The following is a 13,606-nucleotide window of genomic DNA, read 5'->3' on the forward strand; positions in this document are numbered from 1 at the left end:
GCCCTGACCTTAAAACTTATACGGCCAGGACTATTTGTTTTAACGGCATAACAAGCCTTCAAATCGTCAAGAGAAAAAGAAATATTGTGTTTTTTTACCGAGATTCTCAATGGAACACACAACCTTCCACACCATTGGCATCAACTGATAAGATGGAACACCGATCTCCTTAATAACCTCAACCATAAGAGGAGAAAAAAGGAAGCTTACAACCTGCCCTGAAAACCCAGTCATGAATACAGAACCAACTAGGACAAGCCCAGTCGGCCCGATAGGAGAATTCTCGGGATCCGACTTGAAAGATCAGCAGGATGATCCCCTTATCCTTCAAAATCTTCTCAAACTGAGGCTTCAAACGGTTTGCAACAGACTGATCCTCATTTAAAGCCTTCGTAGGCTTGAATTGAAAATCACCATGGGATATTGAGATCATCTCCAATGGAGAATCACTCGGCTTACTGATCGTGGAAGGTGCAGCAGCAGAAGAAGTAGGCGATTTTTAGAAGAAATTTCCTCAGGATTCTGAGGAGGAGGGGTTACAGGAACCGCCGCCCTGGTAGACTTCTTTTTTGCAGCCATTATTTGAAAGATTGTGAAGAATTGATCGAAGATTGAAGAAGTTGGGAATTAAGAGTACTGAAGAGAAGGATTATTAAGAGAAAAATAAGAAGAATTGCTTTGGTGAGTTCAACTTAATGAAGCACGCAGGTATTTATAGTGGAGAAGATTAGGGTTTCAACCGCAAAGGAAGTGGATAATCATTAAGGAAGTTGCAGTAAATCTTACACACGTCATAAATTGCAGTAAAATAGCCGTTACAGGAAACTGGCTAAGCATAACTTAACCGTTGGGTAATCTTCCTAAAAATAAAGTTATCTCCTTATTTTTTCGTCCTGGCACACTGTAAATAAGGAGATAAGGGGCAATTGTTAGGCCTGGAAATCCGCATACCTTCCTGATCAGTATCTCATCTAAACCTGACTGCCAGGCCGTCAGGGTGTCAGGCCATCAGGGCACATGAAGATAGGCGCCAGGCCATGGAGAGGACAACGGTCAAAATATCAGGACGATATTAGACCATAAAACGCGTATTATAGAAGGATTATATACGCAGCATTGAATGAGAAGATCTCGCAGTAAATGCAGTAATTAAGGGAGGAATATTTAGCCATTATTACAGGCAATAATGGAGAATAATCCGCATTCAATACCATATCAAGCAGCCGTTCAAGATTGGAGCTTATATAAGGAACACTTTGAAGACATTGGACATATCTCGTTCTCACACAAGAAGAAGCATACGCAATACATAGAGAAATATAAGCATTGTTATTGTCATACAATTATTCTCCCAAATTACATAGTGAAATCCTCTCCTGGCTTGGTGCCCGTGGTTTTTTCCCATTCAAGGGTTTTCCACGTACAAAATTCTTTGTTTCATTGTCGTTATTGTTATTTACAGCTTTACATTTGACCCTGACTAATAGACCATTTAGAGCTAGTTAACCTTGCATAACTCTACCCTGACCTGATTTCGCCTTGCGCAAAATCCACACAAAACATATACGTATGTTTTATTTTTATGAAAATTTATAAAGTTAAAGGCATGCGGGTAGTGTAGTATCGACGTCAGCATGACTTGATCAAGTGGGGGAACTCGATCGAGTAGGTTGGACTCGATCGAGTGGGCTGAGCTCGATCGAGTGGGAATATGTATACGTTGGGCAGTAGCTGTTATTTTGTGCAACTCGATCGAGTAAGGGGAGTACTCGATCGAGTGTCAGCTACTCGATTGAGTACGTATATGACTCGATCGAGTGTGTTATATGTCAGATCTGGTCAGGTTCTGGAGTTGAGGTACTCGATCGACTATGTGGGTAACTCGATCGAGTGACCTCTACTCGATCGAGTATGTGTGGTTAATCGATCGAGTAGGTTCTGTGCGGGTCATATTTGCTTTGAGTCGTAGGCTATGTGCTTACGTTTATCTTGCCTCTTATAGCTCAAAGATATGCCGCCAAAGAGGTCACCTATGTATGCTAGGGCTCAGGAGATGAGTGTTGATGATATTGCCAAGATGCTTAAGCATCTGGATGCGCTTACCGAAGCTATCAAGTGGTTTGGGAAAGATAAGGATGCCCTGGATAGACTTTGCCAAGATGAGCACTACGATATCCCGCTTCAACCCAACGAACTATATGGGTACAGGTGCGCCGATTTTGCTCGACAACTGGCACCGTGAGATGGATAATATCCTTGGGATGGTTCATTGTCCCGAAGAGTTTAAGGTAGAACAAGCCGCGTTCTACCTGAGAGATGCAGCGGGGGAGTGGTGGGACAAAGTGAGAGAGAGTGCCCTAGACCTTTATCTGAAGTAGGGTAGGTCTATTATTCAATGGACCGAGTTCAAAAGAGCTATGAGAAAGGAGTTCATTTCGGAGCATGTTCGCAGTAAGATGCGGAAGGAGTTCGATTCTTTCAAGATGACCTCATATATGACAGTGGAGGAGTATTATCATAAGTTCAACGAGAAATTGAGATATGCTGAGGATATGGGGCTGAGTTAGGAGAACTTAGCACTTCGGTTTGAGAAGGGGTTGACTTATCAGATCATGGAGAAGCTACCGGTTGGGGTCCTTACCGATGTTAAGAAAGTTTATGAGAGAGAAGGACGAGCTGAGAGGTTGGTCGAGATGGCCAAGAAAAACAAAGAGAGGGGTCCGGAAATGAGAATGGCTGAGAGTGAGGGTGGTGCTCAGTCTAGTTACAAAAGGGTAATCACAACCAAGCAAGGACTTATTCTTCGGGATCGGGTTTCAGTGGTGGATCTTCTTATGGGCGTGGTCAAGGTTGTAACAACAGTTGGGGTATCTCATGTTTCAACTGTGGCGGTATGGGCCACAAGAGGCACGAGTGTACTAGTGCAGGGGGAAGAGGTTTTCAGAGGCCATCATAGGAGAGCTTTTCGCAGGGTCCGACACAGAGCTATGCTAGCAACCGACCAGCTGGGTCATGGAATAATCAAGGAGGGCAGAGTAACAACAACCGTGGGTTCAACCGCAATGGCGGTAATTCTTATCAGAAACCGGCGGCTAACAACAATCAGGGGTCAGCTGCCAAGCCTTCTACATTAGCTAGTGATACGTGCATTTTATATAGTCTTTTTAGCCTATTTTATGCACGTATTTCCATGCTTTTATCGTAGTTTTATGCTACGAAATGCCCCGAATATGCTACTTTGGGTTATTTTGTCTTATTTGCAGGAATGAACCAGAAAGTAGTGAATTCAAGCCTTTTACTGTCCTTTTAGCATGCATTTGGAGAAAGAGTGAATTTGGAGCGGTAATGTAGCTATTTTGGGATGCGCAAAGAAGAAAGATAGCTAGGCGAACAAGGGAAGAACTTCAAATTGCTAGTGCCTACTTTGGAGAGCCATATCTCGAGTTATACAACTGATATTCAGGTGATTCCAATTGGAGATGAAAGTTTGTCCTCTTAGCTTTCCAACGCCACCGGAATCGCCCTGTTTGACCAAGTAACGAAGAAATGGCAGCCGTTTGAAGTTCAGTGCGCAAAGCAGGAAAAGTACTCGATCGAGTAGATAAATCACTCGATCGAGTACTAGCTACAGCGAGAAGGTTATTGTCGAGTATGATTAGATTTATTCTTATGTTTATCTTATATCTAGTTAATAATAATAATACTACTTAGTATAAATAAGAGTAGTTTAGACCTAATAGCAAATCATTCATTCCCTGGAGTCAGTAGAGGGGACGGACGACTGCTTGTTCTTCATTTCTCTATTTTTCGGATCAATTGTAATTTCTCTTCCCTTATACTTTTGCTACTCGGATTCAGATTGTATTGGTATTTTTATTTCTCTTTAATCCTTTAATCCTTTTCATTGCTTTAATTCCTTCTTCCCTATATTAATTATCGTAATTGCTTTAATTCAATTCTTATTAGTCTTTTATAATGTTGAATTCCAATTATCTATTTCTTGTTATTGATAATTCGTTGGTTATGAGTAGCTAATTCCCCTCTGCTAAGATTATAGGGGATCCATAATTATGAAGGGAGAGTAATCGATTTATTGGGTTAATGTTGGTATTGTCTTTGTTGGTTAAATCTTTGATTAATTGTATCTGTCATGCGATTGAGTCGACGCAATTAGACCTATAATTCTTAGTGATCCTCGACCTGGACCGAAAGGTTGGAAGAGGCAAGACTAATGCGAACAATAGGGTATTGCAGTGAGGGCGAAAGTCAAGCTGTTTACACTTTAGGGTGAATTAAGGACCGAAAGGTGACGTTCGTTACCCCTTAGACCGTATTTGCATTGACCTGAGACCTAGATTACTTGACCGGATGATTATGGTGAACCGTTTGTCTTAGTTGTTTCTCTCTGTCTGGTTAATCCCCTTCTCTTATTCTCTTTTCCTTATTCTTATTAGTTTAGAAAATCTTTTCAAACCCCCACATTGTGACCCGTTACTCATAGACTAAAATTAGACAGATAAATCTCATTTTGCCTCCTGTGGAGATCGACCCTACTTGCCGACTTCATTAGTTGTAACTTAGGTATTTATTTTTGGTACCTGACGACGGTATCAAATTTTGGCGCCAAAATTTGATACCGTCGTCAGGTACCAAAAATAAATACCTAAGTTACAACTAACAAGTCGCCGTAAGTAGGGTCGATCTCCACAGGGAGGCAAAATGAGATTTATCTGTCTAATTTTAGTCTATGAGTAACGGGTCACAATGTGGGGGTTTGAAAAGATTTTCTAAACTAATAAGAATAAGGAAAAGAGAATAAGAGAAGGGGATTAACCAGACAGAGAGAAACAACTAAGACAAACGGTTCACCATAATCATCCGGTCAAGTAATCTAGGTCTCAGGTCAATGCAAATACGGTCTAAGGGGTAACGAACGTCACCTTTCGGTCCTTAATTCACCCTAAAGTGTAAACAAAATAACTTTCGCCCTCACTGCAATACCCTATTGTTCGCTACTAGTCTTGCCTCTTCCAACCTTTCGGTCCAGGTCGAGGATCACTAAGAATTATAGGTCTAATTGCGTCGACTAATCGTATGATACAATTAATCGCAAAGATTTAACCAACAAAGACAATACCAACATTAACCCAATAAATCGATTACTCTCCCTTCATAATTATGGATCCCCTATAATCTTAGCAGAGGGGAATTAGCTACTCATAACCAACGAATTATCAATAACAAGAAATAGATAATTGGAATTCAACATTATAAAAGACTAATAAGAATTGAATTAAAGCAATTACGATAATTAATATAGGGAAGAAGGAATTAAAGCAATGAAAAGGATTAAAGGATTAAAGAGAAATAAAAATACCAATACAATCTGAATCCGAGTAGCAAAAGTATAAGGGAAGAGAAATTACAATTGATCCGAAAAATAGAGAAATGAAGAACAAGCGTCGTCCGTCCCCTATCGACTCCAGGAATGAATGATTTGCTATTAGGTCTAAACTACTCTTATTTATACTAAGTAGTATTATTATTATTAACTAGATATAAGATAAACATAAGAATAAATCTAATCATACTCGACAATAACCTTCTCGCTGTAGCTAGTACTCGATCGAGTGATTTATCTACTCGATCGAGTACTTTTCCTGCTTTGCGCACTGAACTTCAAACGGCTGCCATTTCTTCGTTACTTGGTCAAACAGGGCGATTCCGGTGGCGTTGGAAAGATAAGAGGACAAACTTTCATCTCCAATTGGAATCACCTGAATATCAGTTGTATAACTCGAGATATGGCTCTCCAAAGTAGGCACTAGCAATTTGAAGTTCTTCCCTTGTTCGCCTAGCTATCTTTCTTCTTTGCGCATCCCAAAATAGCTACATTACCGCTCCAAATTCACTCTTTCTCCAAATGCATGCTAAAAGGACAGTAAAAGGCTTGAATTCACTACTTTCTGGTTCATTCCTGCAAATAAGACAAAATAACCCAAAGTAGCATATTCGGGGCATTTCGTAGCATAAAACTACGATAAAAGCATGGAAATACGTGCATAAAATAGGCTAAAAAGACTATATAAAATGCACGTATCAAATCTCCCCAAACCAAACCTTTACTCGTCCTCGAGTAAACTCAAAACTATATGCTAATGGAAAGGAAAAATAACTCAGAGCTAGCTTAACTTGTCTACTTGAACCAATTTAATGCAACAAAGATTAACAGTTTAAGCTAAGCAGTCAGTACGCAAACGAATTATAAGCTGTTCAGAAATATAGCCAACCTATAGACCTTGCAAGACCAACAAAATCGGACTCTCTCGTGGTCACTCTTCTCTCATGAAGCAAAGGGTGAATGTTTATATGTAAAAGAGAGAAGAAAGGACAGTCACTCACCTAACTGCGACCTACATAGCATGCATGCAACAAAAATGAAAGACAATTCAAGTACTTATGCACACACTCCAACCAATAATGTTCGTCACAGCCGAGGGCTTACAAATAATATGGGAATAGTGAGGTTCAGGTGAGAAAAGGCAAAACAAGTTATGGTAATGTGGAGGTAAAAGCGTCAAGCTAGTTCCTAAACAGGACCATATAAGACCGTCCGAATCTCAACTGACTAAGAAATAAACACAAGTGTCCTTCTTTGGCACAAAACTCACTATCCAAAAACACTATCTCCTCAAAAAATATGAATAAAACGGAGGAGTGAGACCGTCACAAGATAGAAATAGGCACAGACGGACTCAAAAATCAAACCACCTCAAAAAATTTCCAAACTTTGCCTCCTCTGGTTTCTTCCTGTGAACGTGATATTTTTTTTTTTTTTTTTTTTTTTTTTTTTTTTTTTTTACTCGATCGACCGGTTTTCCCCTCGATCGAGCTGTTTTGGACGCCCATTGCTCGACTTAGCTTCTTGTGACGATGTTTCGGAGCTATTAGTGACCTCCCATATTGCTGGCTGGTTTGGGGAGGTCCCTTTATTCGCGCAATCTTGTGAGTTTTCTGCATTTACTCTCTTTTTCCTTTAGTTTGCATTTCCTTTCCATGTTTTGGTACAATGAGGGCATTGTACGGTTTGGTTTGGGGAGGTTTTGCATCCATATCTGTGTCTGCATCTTGTTTTTATTGCATTTCCGTTATCACGTTTAATTTCAGTATGCATTGTTGTTTATTTTCATAAAAATCAAAAATCTGATAAAAATTTAAAAATTTCAAAAAAATCCAAAAAATTTCACGTTTATTTTTGCATATAGGTTGAGTCGGAACGGTAGATTTCCATGATGATAATGCACTATAACTTGTCTTTTTGCTTGAGCCTTGCACTTTCATTGATAGTTATTAGCTTTGTCATACGCATAATCTACGAGTTTCTGTTCAAATATAGCTGACTGTTTAGACTTGACCTGATAAATTGGCAAACTACTTAATAAATTCTGAGTTTTTAGAGCCCATAACTGGTGATATTCATGACCAGTTCATTAGGAATTGAGAGTAGTACTCCTTGCATAGCATGTTCGTCTCTTTTGCACTTTTATGACATTCAATTTCTTGTCAAATGCACATATTCGGGTTTGTGGTTGGTGTCACATGCAGGGAGGTGTTTGCAAATTTCCCTTTCCTTATATTTTTCACCCATTTAGCTCCACATTAGCCAAAACTTGCCTTTTTGACCCATTAACTACATTCCAAATTAAGCCTACCTAGTCAAGCTAGTTTAGTATGTTCTTTTGTGGTATGATTTTCCGTCTGCAGTTGGCCCATGTGTATTTTGTTTGGAGTTGGTGGAGAATAAAGGAAGGGAGTATGAAAAAAAAAAGTGTTGAAAAAGAAAAAAATAAAGAGAAGAAAACGTGAAAGTGAAAAAAAAAAAGAAAAACCAAGGGCTGGAAACGTGATACAGGATGAAAGAAAGGAAGAAATGAAAAGAATTGAAAAAAAAGGGATGAGAAAGACGTGAAAAAAGAAAAAAAAAAAAAGAAAAAAAAATCAAATATCACGTTCACAGGAAGAAACCAGAGGAGGCAAAGTTTGGAAATTTTTTGAGGTGGTTTGATTTTTGAGTCCGTTTGTGCCTATTTCTATCTTGTAACGGTCTCACTCCTCCGTTTTATTCATATTTTTTGAGGAGATAGTGTTTTTGGATAGTGAGTTTTGTGCCAAAGAAGGGCACTTGTGTTTATTTCTTAGTCAGTTGAGATTCGGACGGTCTTATATGGTCCTGTTTAGGAACTAGCTTGACGCTTTTACCTCCACATTACCATAACTTGTTTTGCCTTTTCTCACCTGAACCTCACTATTCCCATATTATTTGTAAGCCCTCGGCTGTGACGAACATTATTGGTTGGAGTGTGTGCATAAGTACTTGAATTGTCTTTCATTTTTGTTGCATGCATGCTATGTAGGTCGCAGTTAGGTGAGTGACTGTCCTTTCTTCTCTCTTTTACATATAAACATTCACCCTTTGCTTCATGAGAGAAGAGTGACCACGAGAGAGTCCGATTTTGTTGGTCTTGCAAGGTCTATAGGTTGGCTATATTTCTGAACAGCTTATAATTCGTTTGCGTACTGACTGCTTAGCTTAAACTGTTAATCTTTGTTGCATTAAATTGGTTCAAGTAGACAAGTTAAGCTAGCTCTGAGTTATTTTTCCTTTCCATTAGCATATAGTTTTGAGTTTACTCGAGGACGAGTAAAGGTTTGGTTTGGGGGAGATTTGATACGTGCATTTTATATAGTCTTTTTAGCCTATTTTATGCACGTATTTCCATGCTTTTATCGTAGTTTTATGCTACGAAATGCCCCGAATATGCTACTTTGGGTTATTTTGTCTTATTTGCAGGAATGAACCAGAAAGTAGTGAATTCAAGCCTTTTACTGTCCTTTTAGCATGCATTTGGAGAAAGAGTGAATTTGGAGCGGTAATGTAGCTATTTTGGGATGCGCAAAGAAGAAAGATAGCTAGGCGAACAAGGGAAGAACTTCAAATTGCTAGTGCCTACTTTGGAGAGCCATATCTCGAGTTATACAACTGATATTCAGGTGATTCCAATTGGAGATGAAAGTTTGTCCTCTTAGCTTTCCAACGCCACCGGAATCGCCCTGTTTGACCAAGTAACGAAGAAATGGCAGCCGTTTGAAGTTCAGTGCGCAAAGCAGGAAAAGTACTCGATCGAGTAGATAAATCACTCGATCGAGTACTAGCTACAGCGAGAAGGTTATTGTCGAGTATGATTAGATTTATTCTTATGTTTATCTTATATCTAGTTAATAATAATAATAATACTTAGTATAAATAAGAGTAGTTTAGACCTAATAGCAAATCATTCATTCCCTGGAGTCAGTAGAGGGGACGGACGACTGCTTGTTCTTCATTTCTCTATTTTTCGGATCAATTGTAATTTCTCTTCCCTTATACTTTTGCTACTCGGATTCAGATTGTATTGGTATTTTTATTTCTCTTTAATCCTTTAATCCTTTTCATTGCTTTAATTCCTTCTTCCCTATATTAATTATCGTAATTGCTTTAATTCAATTCTTATTAGTCTTTTATAATGTTGAATTCCAATTATCTATTTCTTGTTATTGATAATTCGTTGGTTATGAGTAGCTAATTCCCCTCTGCTAAGATTATAGGGGATCCATAATTATGAAGGGAGAGTAATCGATTTATTGGGTTAATGTTGGTATTGTCTTTGTTGGTTAAATGCTGCAGTTAATTGTATCTGTCTGATTGAGTCGACGCAATTAGACCTATAATTCTTAGTGATCCTCGACCTGGACCGAAAGGTTGGAAGAGGCAAGACTAGTAGCGAACAATAGGGTATTGCAGTGAGGGCGAAAGTTAAGCTGTTTACACTTTAGGGTGAATTAAGGACCGAAAGGTGACGTTCGTTACCCCTTAGACCGTATTTGCATTGACCTGAGACCTAGATTACTTGACCGGATGATTATGGTGAACCGTTTGTCTTAGTTGTTTCTCTCTGTCTGGTTAATCCCCTTCTCTTATTCTCTTTTCCTTATTCTTATTAGTTTAGAAAATCTTTTCAAACCCCCACATTGTGACCCGTTACTCATAGACTAAAATTAGACAGATAAATCTCATTTTGCCTCCCTGTGGAGATCGACCCTACTTGCCGCTGACTTCTGTTAGTTGTAACTTAGGTATTTATTTTTGGTACCTGACGACGGTATCAGCTAGTACAGTACAAGGGGGTGGACAAAAGACCAGTGGCAAACTATTTATGATGGACAAGCAAGCTGTTGAGGCTGATGCACACGTGATCACCGGTACCTTTCTTGTTAACGATGTTTCTACCTTTGTTTTGTTTGATTCGGGGGCGTCACACGCTTTTGTATCGTCGGGTAATGCTAAGTTTATGGGTTTGAGAGAGTTTGAGTCTGTAAAAGATGAATTTTTTATACCGTCGGGTGAGTCAGTGTCTTGTGGGCGGTTATATAAAGGGGTATCCATGATAGTTGGGCAGGTTGATCTTCTAGTGGATTTGTTAGAATTTTCTATGGATGGTTTTGAGATGATAGTTGGGATGGATTGGTTGGGTAGGTACAAGGCTAGAATAGACTGTCACTAAAAGAATGTTTCTTTGAGAGGTCCTAAGGGAGTTAGTGTGTCTTATCGTGGGTATGTTGTCAAACCCAAAGTCAAAGTGATTACAGCGCGGTGACATTGAAGTCTTACTTGAGGAAGTGGTGTCCTTTGATTCTATGCCATGTGAAAGATCATAGTATGGTAGAGCCGACGGCAGATGAGATACCAGTGGTGGGAGAGTTTCCAGATGTTTTTCCAGAGGAGATACCGGGTTTACCACCAAAGAGAGAGATAGATATCAGTGTGTAGTTGAAACCAGGGACGGGACTGATCTCTAAGGCCCCGTATTATATGGGTCCTAAGGAGTTGGAGGAGCTGAAGAAATAGTTGAATGATTTGGTGGACAAGGGGTACATTAGACCTACTGTATCGCCGTGGGGTGCACCAGTTTTGTTTGTGAAAAAGAAAGATGGGAGCTTGAGGTTGTGTATCGACTATAGGGAGCTGAACAGTGTTACAGTGAAGAACAAGTATCTTTTACCAAGGATAGATGATCTTTTTTACCAGTTGAGTGGGGCCGGGGTCTTTTCAAAGATAGATCTGAGATCGGGGTACCATCAGGTAAGGATTTGGGATGAAGACATACCAAAGACAGCTTTTCGATCGAGGTATGGTCATTATGAGTATGTGTTGGACCATATAGATATATGATTAAGTTTTGATAATGACAAGTGTGTGCTTCGTTTTATATATACTCTTGCTTGTAATTGTTTGTTTAGTCTTTGTTAGATTAACTTAGGTTTACAAGTTTAGCAAGTAATGTTATAGCTCTCTTAGCTATAACATTGAAGATTTGTGAAGCATCATTCAAGTCATGTTATAGCAGCTTGAGCTATAACATTGGAAGTTCTTAAGGCATCATAAGGAACTGTAACAAGTTTCAAGTATGATGATCATTCAAGCAAATGGCTAGATCAAGTCTTTAACAAAGCTCAAGATGAAGAGCTTTTGGTCAAGATAAAGAGAAGATCCTTTACTGAAGATCTCCAGGAAGATTAGTTAGTATAGGTCTTCATCTAATGACGGTATCTTAAGATAAGAATATTGGGAAGTAAAGTTATAGCTATTTCACCTATAACTTTACTAACCAAACTTAAAGTTATAGCTGTTTCTACTATAACTTTAGGTAGCATTTTAAAAGGCACGATTTTAATAGTTTTAAAATCATCCTTCAAAAGATAAAATTCTTTTATACATATTTCGAAATCTTTTGTATATAGTAGAATTGAATTATGGATTATTATAATTGGTGACTTGCATATTCCTATTGGTTAGTAAAACGACTTATGGGTCGTCATGCTACCTAGGGTTTGTTAGTCTATCTAATCTAACCCTAATCCAAGGAGATAGGTTTTATCCAAGATGGACACGGGCCTAGGGTTTCAGCCGTGAGCTGCAAACCGTTAGGGCGTGTGAGGTGGTTGTGTTTAAGTAACCTATTTAATCAAATCTAGCTTATATTTATATAAGATACTTTCCTATCTTTATAATATATGATTTGATTTGTTTACTTATCCCAACATCTTAAAAGATATAGTTTTAGATTTCAAATAAGATTTACTTTTATCTTATTTACCTAAACTGTAATATCTTGGATTAAATTAAGGAAAGAGATAAAGTTTTATCTCTTATTTCCTTAGCCGCCTATCTCACGGCTCCTAGGGTTTCGTGCAAACCCTAGTACCCACTTCTACTATAAATACAATTGATCATTCTTCATTTTAAAAAGCTTTTCGAAATACAACAAACTTTGCAAAACATATTTGAGTTTAATTCTTAATTGTTTTATTGTTTTGTTTTGGAAAAGATTTGCGAAAAGTCGTGCTCGTCAAATTGCTTATCTTTCCTTAAGATTACGTCATAAGATTATAGTACTTCATATTGTTTCTTACTCGTTCAATTGTGTGAACACTTAGAAGAACAATCAAGTGCTTTCTTAGTAACTTAAGATAGTCAAATCGAATATCTAGTGATATTCAAATCGAGTTATAGTTAGAGTTAACTATACGAGTTGGGTTGATAATTTTGTAATCCGGAGTAAGGTACTAAAATTATTAATCGAGAATAGTGGACGTAGGCTTCGACGTGTGAAGCTGAACCACTTCAAATATCGTGTGTCCTTGCATCTTTCTTTTCAGTCATTTCATTACGTTCATAATCAATTAGTTAATTAGTTAAAGTTTAATCAATAAACTTTAAGTAATTAATTACCTTGATATAAAATAAAAAGTAGGCATAATTTTTAAATACTCAATTCACCCCCCCCCCCTCGAGTATTTCGGGTGTGATAGACTCTTCAATTGGTATCAGAGCCTCGTGCTCTTGATTGCCTAACCGCAAAGAGGCTAGATCCGTCTATCTTTTATCTTTTTATTTTATTTTTATTCCGCTGCCTTACTCGTGTGAAATGGATTCTAAGTATCTTAAGTGTCCCGTCTTTGATGGGAAGAATTATGGACTTTGGAAAAATATGATGACACACTACATAAAAGGACGTGATTGGGAGTGCTGGACGATTATAAAGAACGGACCAAATAAAATTTTGGTCGCATCTTCGGAAGGCACTACCTATGAGAAAAAAGAAGAAGACTATGTTGAGGCTGATTACAAGAAGGCTGAGAAAAACTCGAAAGCGATAAGCCTGTTGCAGAACGGCATGACATCGACTGAATTCGATCGTTTTTCTTCTTGCACTTCGGCCAAGGAAATATGGGATGGTCTTGAGTTGGCCTATGAAGGAACATCGGCTGTAAGGAAATATCGCATTGATTTGCTGATTCAAAAATATGAACTTTTCAGAATGGAAAATAATGAATCACTTGATAGCATGTCAGCACGATTTTCTACTATAGTCAATGAGCTAAAAAATCTTGGTAAAACCTTTAACTCCGAGGATATTGCTAGAAAAGTACTTAGGAGTCTAACCAAGAAATGGCGTCCCAAGGTCACGGTTATGGAAGAAGTCAGAGATCTCACTTCCCTTCCTTA

General features: G+C 38.5%; 1 protein-coding gene across 1 annotated transcript in view; it reads right to left on the reverse strand.

Moving 5' to 3' along the window:
* The window catches only part of LOC141598311 (uncharacterized), a 61,870-nt gene that overhangs the window by 1,730 nt on the left and 46,534 nt on the right, over positions 1-13,606 (reverse strand). The gene's annotated exons all lie outside the window — the stretch shown is intronic.

Source organism: Silene latifolia, chromosome 9 (assembly GCF_048544455.1).
Source record: "Silene latifolia isolate original U9 population chromosome 9, ASM4854445v1, whole genome shotgun sequence".
Lineage (NCBI taxonomy): Eukaryota > Viridiplantae > Streptophyta > Magnoliopsida > Caryophyllales > Caryophyllaceae > Silene > Silene latifolia.